A 16,597-nucleotide genomic window follows, 5' to 3' on the forward strand; every position below is an offset into this window, starting at 1 on the left:
CTTCCTTAAATATTTTTTCCTTTCTTGTTATTTTATCTATATGAGAAAACGGATGTTAGATGAACCTATTAGGGTAATCAATACCCAAGAGAGATAAATCAAACCATGCCAGATGCCTTAAACTTACACAGGGATGTATGGCAATCATTCATCAAGCGTGACGGGGAAAAGTGGCTTCTGTTACGTGACCGTGTCGGAAGCAATGCAGACGTGTTTCTGTACAGCTCCTAACTGCACAGTTTAAAACCTGAAACTCAAACTCTTTTTTTTTTTCTCTATCATTTTAAAGGTGTTTCCAAATGAAGGGTCTCCATGAGTGTGGGAGCATCGATAAAACGCACGGATGCAGCGCCCCTCAGTTCCACACCGAGGTGCACAGGGGACATCAGAGGGGCCAGAGGACAGCTCCCTGGAAAGGTGCCACTCGAGCTAAGATTTGAGAGAGGCAGTGGAGTGAGGTCTGGGCCCCTGGGGAAGAGCTCCCTGGCAGAGATAGCATCCCGTGGAAGCACCTGATGCCAGTGTGGTGTGCTTTGGGCCATGGAACATTCCAGAATGCAGGGAGGGAGGGAGGGATCGGAAAAGCAGGTGAAGTCAACACGTAATGGGTGGGGGCAGGAGGAGGCAGCTCTTGTCACGAGAAGGACGGCAGCCACGGGGGGTTTTCAGCAGAGAAGGGACGGTGATGTGACCCGTGCTGTGTGGGACGTCCCTGAGGACCCAGGAGGGCAGCGTGGAAGCGGGAGACAGGACGTCCTGCCTTGGACCACGGTGGCCCCAGGGCAGGGGGTCAGTGTCATCCCCGCCAAGATCACCCTCTGGTTCCAAGACCGCAGATGCCAGCCATATGCGAGCAATGTCCAACGGCATGTCTGCGGCCGGCCTCTGCCCGGAGGTGCAGGCCACGTGCCCTCTCCCCGCCGGACCTCTCCGCTGGGATGCCTTGGACACACCCCAAAATAACGTGGGCACAACCAAACCGCCTACACCCCCCTCCACGCCTCCCCTTGCAACTTTCCTCGTCTTGGCCGATGGCGATGTTCCCTTCCGGCTGTCCGGGCCGAAACCCCCAGAGCCCCCCCGCCCCGAGCCCCTCTTCGTGTCCCGCGCCTCACGTCCAGTGCACCAGCGGCCTCCAGCCACTCCAATCCACTCCCCAACAGCCCCAGATCACCCCTGCACTCCAGACCCTCCATTGGCCACGCTGTCTCCCCCAGAACGAGTGCTAAAGGGCTCAACCCCCACAGTCACCTCCTGCTATTTTCCCCCCAGCTCACCCCAGCCACATCTGTCTCCTCGCTGCTACTTGGACAGCAGCTGGCATGCTCCTGCCCCGGGGCCTTTGCACAGGCAGTTACCGCTGCATGGACCGCTCTTCCCCTACCCCACCTTCTGCAGACCTATGTTCGAATATCACCTTCCGGCCCAGACTTTGCCGACGACCCTATCTCACTGCACGATCCCAGCCTCAGCCCTGGAAGTCTATAACCTCTTCCTGCCTTATTTTTCTCCACAGCACGTTTTCCTTTCTGACATACTCGTAATTGACTTTCTTAAACCATAGGCTCCGTGCGGGCTTTTTATCGGTTTCGTCCACTGCTGTCTCCCCAGGGCTTGCGCACCGCCCGGCCCGTAGGAGGCGTTCAGTAAAGATCTGCGCAGAGCGTCAGCGAATCTGCGTTTCGCTTCTGACGAACAGATGGACGAGGGCAGACCACGCAAGGTGCCTCGGGCAAGAGCCACGCGGGCGGCGATCTCGGGGGTCGGCTCGAGGCGGCCGGGCACCTGCGGCTGCCACGCGCGTTGAGCGGCATCTCGGACGTGGCTTCCAGGCCGCGGCAACACGGCGTGAACGAGGCCACCCCGCTTCAATGACAGCGCGGCGCTGTGCTCGTGATGTGTCATCCACGGCCCTGTGCTGGGGGAGCGCATCCGCAGGGCGGACCACGGCCCCGTACGGGCCCCGTGTGGGGAGAGCCCTCCGCGCCCCGAGCGCCACAGCTGAGGCCCCCAAATACCAGAAGCAGGGGGACGTGACTGCCAGAGGCTGCAGGAGGGTCGCGATGTGAGCGGAGGCCGGTCGGGGCGCCGTGGCCATGACCGCACGGGCTTCCGAGGGCGGTGCACGGCCACCGAAGGGGGCCGGCTCCCACGGAGAAAGCGGACCAGAAGTCCGCTGTAACCAACCGGCCAAAACCCAGGCAGCTGAGCCTAGAAAGGCAGCAGGAGGACGGAACACAGGCAGAGTGACGTCAGCAGGGATGGGTGGCGGCCGGCTGGGGAAGGAGTTAAGACGCAAGCGACGGGAGATAAAGCGTCAAGAGAAAAACTCCTAAGGTTTCTAAGTGGCAGAACTGGAGAGACAGGATGAGAGCCTCTCCTGAGAGCGCGCTGGGCCCAGGTCGGGCGTTAAGGGGAGATGGTGAGCTTGGGTTCCCGCGTGGCACGCGGCAAGAGCGTTTGGGCCCATCGAGGCTCACGTCGAGGGGGCAGGCGGGTAACGCGTGCTGCGCCGGCCATAGCACTGGGATCGATCAGGGCGCGCTGTTCAGGGAGGGATTGAAGGCCGGTGTGGACGAGGCGGTGTGGGAGAACCACAAGGCAACAGCACAGGGCTCGGACAGACCCCGGAATGAGTGCTGTGGGGGCAGCGGGTCTGCAAACATCACAGGGAGCCCCCGGAGTGTGGATCTGCCGTGCTGAGGGCCGTGTCGGGGAAGCACCCCAGGGAAGCACGGTCCTCAAAGAACGATGGAGAGAATGGGGGTAGGAACTGGAGAGCGGCCCCTGGCCGGGAAGCACGGAGGGTCCCTGGGGCACCCGGCGAGAGTGGTTCTGACGGAGCGAGCGTGAGGTGCAGCTTACGAATGTTTCCTGGGGCTCTGGCTGTGGAATGGGGGGATGGTTGCAAATCAGTGGCTCAATGGAACCCAGTTGGGGCTTTTTTCTTTTTTCTTTTTTTAATTAATCGAAGGCTACACAGACATGAACGTGTGCAAACATCAATGGGAAGGTAACAATGGAAGAGGCCAGCGGGATGAAATGCACGTCCCGGGAGAGCAGCTGAGCAAGCGCACTGAGAAGGCGTGTCATAAGCACAGGACGCCGTGGCTGCAGGAGGGGTGCCCCACATCCCTCCGGATGGGGGAGAGCTCCCAGGACTGACTAGATCCCCTGTGACTGTCGCTGTCACGTGGAGCTTCAGAAGAGAGGACAGAAAGACTGGGGTCACCTGGATGGCATGCGGCCAGACCGTGAGGACGGCCCCTGGACCCGGTGAGCCGATGCTCTCGGTGAGCAAAGAGCATCAGAGGTCAGGAGCCGATGGGATGAGCAAAGCAAGGGCGCGGAGTCAGTAGCCGTGAGCCACTAATCAATATTTATTTGCGTCCGCTCTGCAGTTACCAGGCAGGTCAGCAAAACGTGCCGCAAAAGGCTGTGGCTACCGACGCGTCTAGAATCCAACGGCAGGTGACGTCGGACGGTCCTTAGCACCAGCTGTCCTCAGCAGGCTTGTGGTCAAAGCTAGGATCCCCAGAATCCTTCCAGGGATGAACGGACTAGTGCCACAAAAATACCAAGGAGGGGATATGCCGACAGAGGCAAAACAGCATGAATGCAGTTACAGAGGCGGGACTGCCCGTGCGGAGAGGAGCTCAGGCAAGGAACAGACGGAAAGAGTTGGCCAAAGCAGGAACATGGATTTAACCAGACAGAAACCGGCGCGTCCCTGCAGACCCAGCTCAAAGAGCAAGACATAAAGAAAGAAATCAGTAGTTTAAGATTAACTGGAGAGTGTCTACACCAGGGGAGCTAGAAAGGGCCCATGCTGAAGGCCAGAAGGCCATCCAGAAGCAAGGTGCAATGTGAGACAGCGGGCTCCATGCCAGGCTGTGCGCGGGAAGAACAATCTGATACAGCGAGAGAGAGAGAGAGAGAGGGGACCAGGAAGATGCCGGTCCGATCACATCCACCCGCTGGAACGTCCCAGGAACCTCCCACAAGGGTGGAGAGGTCCCCGACAAGCTGTGTCTTCAAAACACCCCTGGGGGCGCCTGGGTGGCGCAGTCGGTTAAGCGTCCGACTTCAGCCAGGTCACGATCTCGCGGTCCGTGAGTTCGAGCCCCGCGTCAGGCTCTGGGCTGATGGCTCGGAGCCTGGAGCCTGTTTCCGATTCTGTGTCTCCCTCTCTCTCTGCCCCTCCCCCGTTCATGCTCTGTCTCTCTCTGTCCCAAAAATAAAAATAAACGTTGAAAAAAAAATGAAAAAAAAAAAACCACAAAACACCCCTGATGTGGGTGTCAGCAGCCCTGATGAACAGATGAGGGACCCGAGACCCCACGGTTGAAGCAGCAGCGGTCGATGCCCAGCTAGGGAGCAGGGGAACCTCTTCAGCCGAGAATCGGCAAACCCAGGAAGGCAACGGAGCCGATCCAAATCAGCAACAACCGAACCACGAGCTCAGGATGCTAAAATGTTCAGGAAGGAAGTGTTTTGTTTTGTTTTTACAGTAACATCTAATATTGCCAAGCGACTTTCAGAATGGTCTTGCCTTTGCTTTAAAAAGACAATAGCCACATTAGGCAGCTAGGAACAGACAACCATGTATGTTTTCTGACCCAGTCGCCAGGAACAGTCCCCTGCCAAGAGAATAGATCTGCTGCATAAAGGAGGGTAGGTCCTGAAACGTTTAGCGTGCATGTTGATCGATCAATGGTACAGAACCAGCATTATAACTGGGTGTGACTACAACAGTAGGTATCTAGTCAAAGAGGAATAGGTACCCATTGATAGCTCATGGCTGAGAAAGAAAGATAAATGGGAGTATCGTACCCCCAATAGTCACAGGACTATTCCACAGTTTTCTTTAAATCCTAGGGGGTCTTTCCCAAGCAGGGGAGCAATGAGACAGCCCGCTGATCTTATGCACCCATGGGTAATGGGAGGTGGGGGTCGTAAGGTTAGGAAGGTGTGTCCGAGTCCATAAAATAAGGAAAATACCAGTGAGCTGGATTTTTGATGTGGAGAACTGAGTGAGCTCCTGGCTTTGTGCTGGACTCAGAGACCCAGATACTGACCATTTTCCCCCAAAGGTACACTCAACATTCCAAAGTCACAGGTACGCACCAATACGACCATCGGAGTGGGAAGATGACACAGGAAGGAAAGTGTCCCCTTCCAAGGGCCCCTCTGTCTGAGCTCCACTGTCGTAAGCACATGGACCCTTCTGGACTCCAGCTTCAGCAGTGGAGGCAGGAGAGAGGAGAAAGTCCTCATAGACAGCTCCCGTGTTCTCTTACTTCCTCAGAAACCCAATCACTTTCCAGACATCAATCAGCTTTAGAAAAACACTGCACAAACTCCTCTCATACAAGACGCTGCTCTCTTTAAACCTGCTATCCTGGCTTCTGAGACAGGCAGCCGTGTGATGGAAATGACACCCGCCTCTCCATCACTCATTGACCACCGAGGCCATCCAGGGGCTGGGTGAAGAAACCAACATCCTTTCATTAAGGTCCCTCATTTCTGGGCTTCAAGAAGTCAGTATTCACGGGTCAATTATAACGCGTTACATTTCACGACGCTATTGAATGGTGTTGAAATGGATGGCAACATTGAAAATACATACACATACCCTAAAGGTTAATACGGAAAGATCTGTGAAGAATATTCAGTCACGCAGTAGATACTAGCTCACTAGTTGGTTATTGATTTTACAATGGATTTGCTGTTACCTGCCCACTAAAGAAATTTAAATATGAAAATTGAATGATCTCCGATGGGACACGGGGACTCAGTTGCTGACGTCCGCCATCAAGGATTGGACAGAAGCACACAGTGGTTGTGCAAAATGGCGGCACCCAGCAGTTCTGCTCCTCTGTTTCTGCTACAGCAGGTCCTCTAGGCTGAATGCAGGTGGAATCCACAAGTCTAGCCACTGGTTATTTTTCAGAGAACCAGGGATTTTTGATGCAAGTATTTAACCCAACCAGATATTTGATCCAACCCTCCTATTTTACTAATAAAGAAGCAAAAATAGGTTTTAAGATCGCACGACCAGCTACTGGTAGGGAAGGGTAGGGCACAGCTCTTACAGCAATTTGAGATCAGCTGTTTATTTATTTTCAATAGTGTTTCAGTGGCTCAATTTAACGGCTCCTAATGTTTCAGCTTTTAAGTTACTTTGTCAAAAAGTTAATATTCCGTAGCCATGCTGGCCAATACAACAGCCAGCAGCTACATGGGCTATTGACCTCTTAAAATGTGGCTGATCCAAATTGAGATGTTCCATAAATGTAAGACTTGGCATGGAAAAAAAAAAACAAAACTTCTAAAATATCTTATACGTATTTTGTATCAATTACATCTTTAAACAGTCATTTTTGATAGATTGGATTAAAGAAAATACATTATTACAATGGATTACACCTGTTTATTTTTACTTTTCTAATGTGACTAGTAGGACATTTTAATGCATGCATGAGCCTCACACAGTTTATCTCTACGGGACAGTACCGATTTTGAGGACAACACTGCACTAAGGACAGACCCACCGGGGACCTTTCTTTTCCTGATTAAGCCAGTGGCGGGAGCAAAAGATGTGAGGACCAGGGCACATCCACTCCGGGTACTGTAATGAATACTCAGCTGGTGGAGGGAGAAAGGCTTGAGAGAAACATCCTCTAGAAAAAACCGAAGCATCATTTGCAATCCGTGAAATAACTTCAGGTTCATCCTTAACTGCACATGCGTGTGCCAACTCAACTTGTAAAAGAACATCAACAATCGTGACGGCATGACAACCACCACCTGCCTTTCGGATTAAGAGCAGATATTTCCCTAGAAAAATCGTAACCAAAAACAATGGCCTAGAAATCAGCTGTCTTTAAAGAGACCGCTGTCCATTGTGAATACCCCAACCAGATAGGCAGGTAGACAGACAGACAGACAAATCTATAGAAAGAAAAATGGACAGGGGCGCCTGGGTGGTGCAGTCGGTTAAGCGTCCGACTTCAGCCAGGTCACGATCTCGCGGTCCGTGAGTTCGAGCCCCGCGTCGGGCTCTGGGCTGATGGCTCAGAGCCTGGAGCCTGTTTCCGACTCTGTGTCTCCCTCTCTCTCTGCCCCTCCCCCATTCATGCTCTGTCTCTCTCTGTCCCAAAAATAAATAAACGTTGAAAAAAAAAATTTAAAAGAAAAAAAAAGAAAGAAAAATGGACAGAAAAAATATAGATAAAGATATAGATAGATAGACAGATAGACAGACAGACAGACAGATAGATAGACAGATAGATAGACAGACAGATAGATAGATATCCAACCCACCTTAAAAGTGAGAATGGGACACAGGGGTTACCTGAATTGAAAGTTACAGCTCAGCACTGAGCCCTCTTTAACTTCCAACAGTTTGCAGGCAACCTCCTCCCCCCGCAGAAAGCCAGACGCTCCTCTTTATAACAAAGACATTTTTTTAGTGCAAAAGTTCACTGCGTTCATCTAGGGGGAGGAATGATGCTTTCGTCCAGATCAGTAGGTAACTTGCAACACACCAACACACCACCTAAGGCAACAAAGTAAGCACGGACATGTTTTCACAGTCACGGACGCATTCTCTGTTTGACAAAGGACGCTCGGCATTTTTCAAAGGTTTTAATGTTCCAGAAAGCTGTGCAGGCACCCGAGTGGAGACCGTGTTCCCTGACGGCTGAGAATGCCAGATTGACAGACAGGAGCGCAAAGGCACTCCCACAACTCGGAATTGGATTTGGCTGTCTTCTGAGTCTCTCCTCAGGAACAACTATTAAAGCCGTAACAAGAAAAGATTCTGGAGGTTTCTGCAATAACCGTGCACACAGAATTGCCGTCTGCAGAGGTAACCCAGGAGGAGGAAGCAGCGACCCCAGGCGATGGAAGGCCGTCCCCTCTCCCCGCTCCCCTGCCTGTGTTCACCAGGACCATTGCCTGACCACCAAACGAAGGGCCATGTGTTAAAGAGCATGAAAATGTGTCCCTGCCTGGTCTCTTCTCTTTCTGTAAGATCAACTACGGGTCTCCTGGTGCCTCGGCCCATAGGAATGCCGGGCTCCTGCATTTCCAGAGACAGAACTGTTGGCAATTTGCAATTTCAGGCAGTGGCCAACAACAACAACAACAACAACAACAAAAAGTATTATTCCCCTCCCCCAAATTGTTAAATTTATTCTAATTTTACCCTCCCCTTTTCTCTCCCTCCCACTCCACCTCTTCAAATCCAAATGCCACCGGAAAAGAAGTGCATTCGGACTGATCTGGATGTAAAATGCTCTGGGCTTTTTTGGTTACCTAGAAAATCTTCTTTAAAAAGAAGATTTTATAGGTTTTTAGTTCAAAGCAGGAAAGGTCTCCCGTGCTAAGACGGGCTTCTCACGTGGAAGGGGGGTCGTTCAGAAGATAGTAAGGGCAAATATGCAAATAGATCCCTAAGGAAGGCACGCTGTGTCACTGCTCGGTTAGGACTGGACGCCCCCACCAGCTGTATGTCAGCGTCCAGTGGATGTGACCGGGGACGCACAGGGTTGCCACTTTCCAAGTCTCCCAAACCCCCAAGGATGGGTATTGGAGCTTCAAAGGAGAAAAACAGCATCCTGGGCCGCAGCGCGGACTGGGGCAGAGGCTCCCGCAGGGCGAGAGGACGCCGGCGGTGCCTTGCAGGGAGCGGGAGGCCACAGGAGTCATTGTCATTTGGGGGGCTGCGGCCCCTCCCCTCCCCGGCCCCTGCGCCAGGGCAACAGCGAGGGGCGCACGCAGACTCGGGAGGCACATGTAAGGGGAGAATTGAAATATTTCGCCACGTCCCAGCCCAGCCCGTGAAGGGCCGCTGAGGGAAGCCGTGCTAAGCCAACAGCCTTCATAACGCGCTGTCCATCCTTCCCACTTGGAGCCACGTCTCTGGCACTTCCGAAAATCCACTCAAGCAACTTCCACGCTGCAAACACCTGCACCACAGCACCTTCTGAAGCACCAACTCCTGTTTGGGAAGGGATCCCAAAGAATGTGCAAGGTACGGATCTCTCTCTCTCTCTTTTCAAGAACGCGTTTCAGACCAGGGCACCGAGACGCACACCCTCCCGGCCGACGATACAGAAATGCGGCTTCCCGCTCGCCAACTCCAGGGGCCGTGCTGCCGACTCGCCCTCCCGGTGACGGCAATCCCTCCTCGGGGGGCTCCAGGCGCGGAGGCCCGGGGCCGGCGGGGCCCCAGGGCGGGCGCGGCGCAGCCACGGCCGAGGAGGGGGATCCTTACCTGAGGGGCAGCGCAACTGTGCTCCGGGCTTGTCCCGAGCTCGCCTGGCACCGGACGGGGTAGGGCCGGCTGTGCCGCTGCTGCGGGCTCCTCCCCAGGCGGGCGGGGCGCCGCCGCCGTGACGATGCCGTCAGCTGCTCGCCCGCCGTGCGCCCCCCGCGCCCCGGCACCTGCGCCCCGCGCCCCCGCGCCCCAGAGTCCGCGCACCTGCGCCCCGCGCCCCCCGCACCTGCTCCCCGCGCCCCCAGCGCACCTGCGCCCCGCGCCCCGCGCACCCCGCACCTGCGCCGCGCAGCCCGGCCTTCCTCCTCTCGCTCTCGCTCTCCAGTCACCACTTCCGAGCTGGACCAGCTGCTGCAGCGGCGGCTGCTTTTGCTCAAATGGCGTCCGCTCGCCTCCAAAGAGCTTTTAGGTGCCACCTACTGCAAGCTCCAGGAATCGATGGCCGGGACTGGAATTTTCTGAGAATTCAGTGAATTAACACCCTTCCGTGGCAAGTGCGCCGGATTCTTTTGTTTGGGATCGTTCACACCGTCAGCTGCAACCACTACTAACCACCCAGGCTTTTCTTTCCGCGTCCAGACGCTGAATGAAAAACCACCTCGTTTCGAAGTCGGGTGAAATAGGGCCATGCCGGTAGCCAACCACACGCTGCAGATTAACGCGTTCTGATTTAACAAACCCCTGGGACAAAACCACCCCGGGCGGTCTGGGGCTGGAACTGACTTTCCACCGAATAGTTTCGCATTAGCGTCTGGAGCAAACAACCAGCTTTGTTTTCCGACATTGATAGACCATTTTGTCCAGGAAGCATTTGCCCAGAAACAGGTGAATCAGCAAGAGGCAAGATTTGTGGCTAACAGCTCTGTGCCAACGGTTTTTAAACGCTTGCCTGTAACCCTGATGGAATATTACATTGAAACTACGGGTTTGAGGAATATTGCCTCGCCCTACTGAAACCCAGTCTTTTTTAATGACATTTTTTCCCAGAGAAGTGGGCAGTGTTTTGTTGTTTTTCGCGTTTGGTGTAGCTTATAGAATCCCGTTTCCCTGTTCCGAAACTGTCTTGAATTTCTGTATAGTTTCAAATTGCCTTCTCCTTTGATGTCATTTCCAAAGTAAATTTGTGCTCTATTATTCACAGGAAATACCTGTTTTTAAAAATCTTACCTTAGAATGATAATTATAATCGAGAAAATTTAGGATTCCCACTGGTGCATCTGAATTCTGACCTAGAAGCCAGGGCCATTGGAATATGAAAAATACACCATTCTGTCGAACTCCATGAAGGCTACCCTGGGCAACTCTACCCGTATTTTATTTATTTATTTATTTAGTGTTTGTTATTTATATTGAGAGAGAGAGAGATAGCGACCAAGTGTGAACAGGGAGGGGGCAGAGAGAAGGAGAGAGAGAATCCCAAGCATTGATGTGGGGCTTGATCCCATGAACTGTGAGATCATGACCTGAGCAGAAGTCAAACATTCAACCGACTGAGCCACCCAGGTGCCCCTAATGTTTATTATTTATTTCTGAGAGAGAGAAACAGAGCGTGAGCAGGGGAGGGGCAGAGAGAGAGGGAGACACAGAATCCGAGGCAGGCTCCAGGCTCCGAGCTGTCGGCACAGAGCCCGACGTGGGGCTCGAACTCACCGACGGTGAGTTCATGACCTGATCCGAAGTCAGACGCTCACCCAACTGAGCCCCCAAGCGCCACGACCCTGGGGCGAGACAAGAAAGCACAGTGGTTGCTCCCCATCTGGGTCCGCTCTGCATTACAAGCGAAGCCACGGCCAGGAGGAGGAAAGCCATCCCAGGGAGGGAGCAGGTGCACTGACGGTGGGTTCTGGGCACTGCCTGCCTCCGTTTCTGGAATCTGAGAGGACCGCACAGTCTAGCAAATCGGGATGTTGTTTTCCATGACAACCTCAAATGTGGGTTATCAGGTTAAACGGTAAAGCGGAAGTTGAGGATGCCAAGGCATGGTGAAGGGATGGGACGGGCGGAAAATACTGGAGGCCGACCTTCCTGGCACCGCCCTCGGGGAGGGGAGGACCGGGGGCTGGCCAACGGAACCAGTGGATTCTGCAGATTCCACGCTGCAGAGGAATCCGCATTTTGCCACATACAATCGTTATGTATGTGACCCTGATGCGGGGACCTCAGAGGCCCCGCGTAAACAGCAGTGTTGCGCTTTGAGTGATGTTGCTGGTCTCCCCGTCACCCGGCGAGCCCTGACTTTTCGCTGGCCAGAAGGAGCTGATTGCTCCCCAGATCTGACTCTAATAAGATCCCCATGAGATTTCTAAGCTTGTTGGAGGCGAGAAGCTCCAGGCCAGTGCCTCCCAAACTCTTAGCATGTTCAACGGAGCCAGCCGGGTCACGCCCCAGGTTTTCGGGCTCAGCAGGGCTGGGGCGGGCTCCCAGAATGTGCAGTTCTATCAGGTTCCCTGTCGTGCTGAGGCTGCTTGGAGCAGGGACCCGCGGAGCCAGCCCCCCCCGGGTAATGCAGAGACTGAGACAAACGGCAGTGTGGTCAGGTAGGAGAAACGCGCAGGCTTCGGTTTTCTGAAGCAAATTGAAGCGAGCTTAGCCAGTCCAGCATCCCTCAGTTAGAGGAAGCCTGTCTTCTCCACAGAACCACACAGGAGCCCCGGGGCCTTCGAGGGGGCTGTAAAAAGAGCTTCTTCAGCTCTGCTCCCGCCTTGCTCTCTCCCCCTACAACTTGGCCAACGGACATTTAGCCTGTATGCAACCCAGCAAAAGGACCCCTGTCTGGGTGGACACACTCTCCCCCTGCCCCAAGGCAATGCACGACTTGAGACGCACGAGACCCTTTGTGCCAAGAACCTCCTGGGGCAGGTGCTACCCACTCCACCTTCCGGGGCACCGGCCAAACCCCAACCTCACCCTCGCCCTCTGCTGGGCACCTTTGTACATTACATGAAGTGCCCAACTGAACTCCTCTGACCTGCGCACCGCGCCCCCCCCCCCCCCCCCGCCAGGCCAGCATCCCTCGTTCACCTGAGCTCCAGCAGCTCCATTTAGGACCTGAGTTCACAGGCCCGCAGAGTGCCAGACGCCATCGAGGGAGAGGCGGGGCCAAAGTGACATCAGGGCAGGAGCCAACGGGATAAGCCCGGGGACACCCTGGCTGGCCGCTGAACGAGCTCACGTACAGTGAAAAGACACATCTTTGGCCTGTGTCCCTTAAGCGTCTCATGGTCTCACGTCCATCCCGTTTCCTCTGAGACAACGGTCCCGGGACCAGCTGTACCAGCAGCACCTGAGAAGTTATTAGGCCCTTTTCGGCCCCGCCCAGACTTCCGGACTCAGAAACTCTGAAGGCTCCACGGAGCAACTTGCATTTAGTGATCAGTCCCGGCGATCCTGATGACACGGGGTAGAATTTGAAACCCGTTGCACTAAAGTGTGCTTTTTCATCATATTTTTACCAAACGCCATGTCAACGTATCTGCTGAAAATGGTTGAGAGGCTACCATCTCGTTGGGATGTGTTAAGGGGACAGTGCCCTCCATCCCTAGATGTTTCTGGTCCTCCAGATTCCCCCAGCGCTGTGGCCCTTAGGGCCTGTCCAAGCCGCTGTCCTTTCTGGGGGCTTACCCCATAAGGGTGGGGTGTAGGTCCCCAGCGCCCGGAGGGCACCCTGTCTCCCAGCAACAATGCCCGGGCCCCAGAGGTCCACCTGCCGGGCTGACCCTTCAGTTCAAACCCTTGTTTCCATCCTCCACCCGTGGAGCCTAATCCTCGGATGGGCAGGACCCGCCGAGCTGAGCCCTCGGCCCCAAAACGTACAAAGCCTTGCACATCTACTTGGCAAAAGGGAAGCCCAGGCCCAAGAAAATAAAGGCTTCCCACAAAAGGGAAGAAGAAAATGAAGTTGGCCTTTGATTTTTGTCCAGGAGTTCGGTGGCCCCCCAGTAAGAGCTCTGCAGTTGGGTTGGCTCTTCAGAGACGTCCCACATCAGATCAACCGTGGGATTGGTCACCGTGGGCTGTCCCCTCCCCACGCCCTCTCCGAGGCAATTCCCGGGGAGGGAGTCAGCCGAGAGCCTTCAAGACTTCAGCAGCAAGACTCCAGGCACGGGGACCCCGAGGCCTCCGTCCTGAGCCGTGGGTTCGGGGATGCGCCACAGCCACACCCTGCTTCCAGAGATAAGGTCCAGACACGGGCGTAAACTGGCCAGGAATGATGCCTCTCGGAGGCAGGCCTTGTCGCAGAGGAGGCAGATTCTTTGTTAGTCCGTCGGTTTTCATCTTGATTCTCTATTTTTAACCACCCCTTCAGCCTCCACCCGGCTGTACCCGGTGCTTTCAGGCCTAAGGAGGCTCCACGTCTGTCCTTCCCCCGCCCCCCCGACCCCCGACCCTCGACGCGGATGCAAGGCCCACGCCTCACGCTTGCTCTCTGTTCTTAAGCTTTCCGGCTTCCCCGGGCCACACAGATGCTAAAGCTGACATCTGTGCTCTGTAATCTCGAGAGTTTCTCATCCCCGCCTTATCTAAGGTTGACCTAGTTCTCTCGGCCGACTGGAATGTTGGGGAACACACACGGATGATTGTAGCTGGAAAACCCGTGCAGGCTCAACGCACTGCCTGTCCCCGGGTCCAGCCAACACAAACCCTCTCTTCCTCTCCTCCCCACAACCTCCACCGTATCCTTTCGGACCCGCACGCCTTGTCCGTCAAGCTTCTCTAAATTCTAGACCGCTCTGTACAAGTCAGCCAGCCTTTTGGTCAAATGGAAAGCTGACAGTTCAGCAGCCCCCGCCTCTCCGGTGGCATCTCAGGCCGAGACCGGTTTTCCTTCCGTGCCCCGTTGTCCCCTTCATCCCAGTGCGGTGTCTCCTGAGCCCTCTCTTCCCCTCTGGTTGAAGGATCTTGCCTCCTCTTGGACGATTCCAGCCTCTGGCCTTCGCCTTGCCACTCTTTGGGTCTAGGGGTCTTCCTGTCCGTGTGGATTGAGTGCCCGCTTGATCACCCACTCTCTGCTCTCTTAGCCCATGGAGTCCTCATCCCCAGGGCCGTTTTCCTCTACCGCATGCGGTGGTGGGGCACAAGCGTGACACACAGGACAACAGGAGGTGGGGTTCAAGCATGCTTCTGTCCGCCACTCACGGCTACACCACCCCCTCGGGAGGCCACGTTCTGCCCTGAGCGAAGTGAGTAAAATTCAGAGACTAAAGAGTGACATCGTCAAGATGGTGACATAGGACATTCCCAATCACAGTGCCCTCCCAAGAAGACCACCTGGCAACCAGGCAATTATTGTGAAAATTCCAGAACGTGAGGCTAAGGAGCGGCCACACTCAGACCGCATCCCTCCCCCCCCGACGCAGGCGGGCACAGTGACAGACTGAGAGGGACCCCTGGCCTACGGTTTCTCCAGTGGGAAAAAGAGAATCCAACCCTCAGAATTATGGGGTCCTGGGAGGCTCACTGGAAATCTGTGCTCACATCCTGGTCGACCACAGGCTCCAACAGGATGATCTCTGAAAACGTTCTCACTTAGAACAGTCCTTCGAGGAGCACCTGGGGGGCTCAGTCGGTTCAGCGTCTGACTCTCGGTTTCAGCTCAGGTCATGATCTCACAGTTGGTGGGTTGGAACCCCACTTCGGGCTCTATGCTGACAGCATGGAGTCTGCTTAGGATTCTCTCTCTCTCTCTCTCCCTCTCTCTCTCTGCCCCTCCCCAGCTCACACTCACGCTCTTTCTCTCTCTCTCTCAAAATAAATAAATAAATACTTAAAAATAAACAAATAAATCCTTTGATTATATGTGAATCTTTATTTCTGGCTTACACGTGCCTTCACTGCAGTGAAGAGATATCGAGAAGACGTCACTCGATGTCCATGAGTGAGCGGTCACATAATTTACCCTCAAACTGGGACATTTTTGAGGCTGAAAAGGAGCAGTGTTGGTGACTATTCCTGGACAGGAGGCAAAACCCAGAAATGTCCTGGGTAAACTTGGATCTACTTATGATGATTTTTTGTTTCTATTTCCTACTTTAAGATCAACATTGCTATGTATTTTAGAGGTTTTGCAACAGCGCTTAACATATAATAGGATTCAGACCCTATGAATTCAGGAGGTGTGGCTATTCAGACAGGAGATGTTAAAATTCCTATCTTGTGTTTCTGATACATTACTGGATAACGTAGATTACTCTGAACTATAAATGGAAAACATAATTCATTTTGTCTTCATGTTCCCACATATACTTTGGCTCACCTTTTGTGCAATGCTTGCAAGTAACAGAGTTCTAAAGAGGCCTCAAAAGGTCAATTAGTTGAGCCCCTTCTTTTGAGCCCAGCTCGTCTATGAGACATTTCACAAGTGGCTCTGATCCTTCGGTGGCCAAAGGGTGGCTCTTTGAGGGCGTCTGAGCAGAGTTTGGATGAGCGGGCTGAAGCCTCCTTGTGACTGACTGGTGGCTGTGAGAGCCCTCCTCCTTCCTCCTCCTCCTTCCCTGGGGGACGAGGAAGGGGACACGGGTGAGGGTAAGGGGTGGCGGCCTTCCTTCAGCCAAAAAATGGCTCAGTGGAACCCCAAAAGAATTTCATACTCTAAATATGAATCTAGAAGTTTATAATGGTTTATTTTTCAAGGTGGGGGCGCAGAACATGTTTTATTTAATAGTTCGTCAGCTCGATTTATTTCTTTTAAATATTTAAGTACAAAAATATGCCTTGTGGGCCCCTGCTTGTGGTCTTGCCCACGGGGCGCAAATGTTAGGACAGTCTGTCTTGAATTCGGGATCTCCTGACCTAACATGCGGGCAGGGGGCAGTTCATTCTATTTTTGGATATAGCTAAACGTTAAAAGGATTTTTTTTTTAACTAAAGCCAAAACTTATATCTTTCTAACATCCATTTTTTTTTGGTATTCCCACACTATTTATATAAAATTCTTCAATAATTCAAATTTCTCCTAACTTAGAACATCTTCCCTAGCTGTTCTCAAATTAATATTGATTTACTGTCAGAAGCGTTTCTCAGATTCTGGTAAGAAGGAAATAGAAAGGGAAAAATACAAGGCCTGTGAGTAGTTACATGAAGTCTTGCACGGTTACAGTGCATTATAATTACAAAATTTCATTTGCTTATTGGGTTAGATGTGAATGTCAGGTATCGCGTTACTGTGATCACTATTTTACAGATAGAGAGAGAAGTTAGAGAAACTGAGTGATGTCCCGGGAGCCTTGGCAGAGGAGTCTCGGGGCCCGAACGCAGGCAGGGGAGACATCACAGGAAGAGGTTTCGCCACGAGGAGCGAGGGTGGGGGGAGCG

General features: G+C 53.5%; 1 protein-coding gene and 1 long non-coding RNA gene across 4 annotated transcripts in view; one reads left to right on the forward strand and one right to left on the reverse strand.

Moving 5' to 3' along the window:
- The window catches only part of DIRAS2 (DIRAS family GTPase 2), a 28,138-nt gene extending 18,494 nt beyond the window's left edge, over positions 1–9,644 (reverse strand). Inside the window, exon 1 of one of the 3 annotated variants that reach the window (XM_030293332.1) lies at positions 9,566–9,644. The gene's annotated coding sequence lies outside the window, so the exon portion shown is untranslated. Of the gene's footprint in view, positions 1–9,283; positions 9,352–9,565 lie in introns of those variants that run through there. The other 2 variants (XM_030293330.1, XM_030293331.1) reach the window with 2 other exon arrangements.
- Positions 8,526–10,431, forward strand: LOC115499426. Its single transcript, XR_003964156.1, has 2 exons — positions 8,526–9,040; positions 9,866–10,431. It is a non-coding gene; the product is annotated as an uncharacterized LOC115499426 (long non-coding RNA).
- The last annotated feature ends 6,166 nt before the right edge of the window (positions 10,432–16,597 follow it).

This window comes from Lynx canadensis, chromosome D4, assembly GCF_007474595.2.
Source record: "Lynx canadensis isolate LIC74 chromosome D4, mLynCan4.pri.v2, whole genome shotgun sequence".
Lineage (NCBI taxonomy): Eukaryota > Metazoa > Chordata > Mammalia > Carnivora > Felidae > Lynx > Lynx canadensis.